Source organism: Rana temporaria, chromosome 5 (genome assembly GCF_905171775.1).
Source record: "Rana temporaria chromosome 5, aRanTem1.1, whole genome shotgun sequence".
Lineage (NCBI taxonomy): Eukaryota > Metazoa > Chordata > Amphibia > Anura > Ranidae > Rana > Rana temporaria.
In genome coordinates, this window is record NC_053493.1 from 236,861,228 (window position 1) to 236,863,373 (window position 2,146).

Below are 2,146 nucleotides of genomic sequence, written 5' to 3' on the forward strand. Positions count from 1 at the left end.
TTCCCCTATGAGAAATTAGGTTGGTGGGTTTACTTTGAGTCTGGCGCAAACGCCAACTTAATTCGTATGTGTGTTACTCTGTTTTTTTTTTTTTTTCTTTTTTACAAGCTTTGAGGGTATATATCCACCTACTTTCTTTTTGTAAATTGAGGTTGTCAAAGTCCCCTCCTCATGGATGGGGATGGATTCTCTCAGGTGCAACGAAACGTTTCTCATGTCTGCTGTTGTCTATTTAGAGCAGGTTTGGGCGGATGATTCTGTATTTTAAGCAGGGCTGTGGAGTCGGTAGATAAATGTTTCGACTCCTAAATGTTCTGACAATCTAAATTTAGTAGGAGTCGGAGCATTGTTTGCTGACTCCGACTCCAGGTACCCCAAATTTCCTCCGACTCCGACTCCAGGTACCCAAAATTTCCTCCGACTCCACAGCCCTGATTTTAAGGAATCTATTTCTCCTATTCTTCCCTGAAATACATTCTAGGAATTTAGATCTTCCCTTCTTGAAGCAATTTGCGTGTTTTGGAGGCAAATCTTATGTTATTTGGTTTTATGACCATTGCAAAAACATGTATGCATATTGTGATATGTTGGATATATGTGTATCAAATATTAGCTAATTTTTGCTATTCATTTTTCAGATTCAGATACTGTTGTGTGTCAGCTCTATTGTTATGCCCCTTATGGGCTTTTGAGGGGCCCCAGATTCCCCGTTTAAGTGATGTGAGGACTCAAATAAGAGCATTCATATACTTTGCCAAACTTGTATCATCTGGGTAGGTATCTATTAAACCCTTTTTTGTTTTTCCTTGTTTTTTTTTTCATGACACAGTTAATGCTGACCTCTTATATTTTGCGAAAAATTACTTAATTTATCTATTTATTTTCTATTTTGTCTTTCCTGGCTAAAATTATTGTTAAAGTTTATGTAAAATAATGCAGTTCATTGCTGTTTTTGTTGTTGATTTTGTCTTTTTTTTGTTTTGTTTTTATCATGGATTTCTTTTTCTTCTTAGCTGCCATCTTAAAGCGTGAGTCCTGAAGGAGCTAATGTAGTGAAAGGTGTCGATTCACATGCTTGTACACTTTCCCAAGTGTCGCTTTTTGATTGCATCACCTCTCATGTATATTGTGTTTTTTAATGGATGGTGGTTTTTAACATGTTATAATAAATAGATTATTTTTATATTAGCTTTTTTCTGTTTTTTTCTCATTTGGTTGGCACATTTAAAGTCCCTTCTCCCTTTTAGAGTAAGAGGTCAGGTATCTATCCAATTTGATATAGAACCCTTCTCTACAGAAAAAAACATTCTTGCACCCCTGTGTGTCTGCTAAAGATCCATGTGTTTCTGTTTGTGTTCCCAACGCGCATAAATCTGAACCAAGGCCTAAAATACATTCTGAGGCTATGTCCTCTATAAAGGATAAGTGTATTGAATATATAGCAGTACTAACATATTTATCTGATTTCATAAAAAAAAAATGTAATTGGAGAATCACTGCTTTGTACTACCTGACACGTGTGGTGCCAAATTACCCAGTTAATCCAACAAGAAACTGATGGTTTGAGTTCTTATTAGGCTTAAAGTCATTGTAAACCCCTTACATATAACCAGTAAAGTTACTGACCTCAGGTGATACACAGAGAGTAAACAGATCTTCCTACATAAGATGTATATGTTTCTTTGCAGTCTTCTCTTCTCTACAGCCATTCAAAGTGCAGAATTTATAAATCTTGCCTGAGATTTCAGAAAACATAGGGCAGAGAATTGAAATTACACACTGCAGAGCTCATTGAGGAGAGCACTGAGAGCTAATTCGAGGAAAGAGATACACCGCTTCACACAGCACACTGGAACACAGGAACAGGGCTGAGCCTGTCAATCAGAGGCTGTGTGCTGGAGATCCTTCCCCTGTCACCTTTTTTCTTTTGGTGTCAAGAAAACGTGTCAGGTGATTAATGCTGGTAGCAGAGGAACAAATCAGCAGACAGAAATGGCACTTAGTGCTCTTAATTGAGACAAGTTCACACTATAGAGGGATATACTTTGTTCATATTTATGGTCTTTACAGCCACTTTAAAGCAAATATCAAATCAGTCTGACAGTTACGCAGCCGCCCAGCTCCCTTCCTAGAGCACCATGGAAGC

The 2,146-nt window shown here is 37.6% G+C and overlaps 1 long non-coding RNA gene across 1 annotated transcript; it reads left to right on the plus strand.

Annotated features, from left to right (window-relative positions):
* The first annotated feature begins 632 nt into the window (after window positions 1–632).
* Window positions 633–1,188, plus strand: LOC120939629. The gene is made up of 2 exons (XR_005749324.1): window positions 633–773; window positions 1,014–1,188. It is a non-coding gene; the product is annotated as an uncharacterized LOC120939629 (long non-coding RNA).
* Window positions 1,189–2,146: the final 958 nt, after the last annotated feature.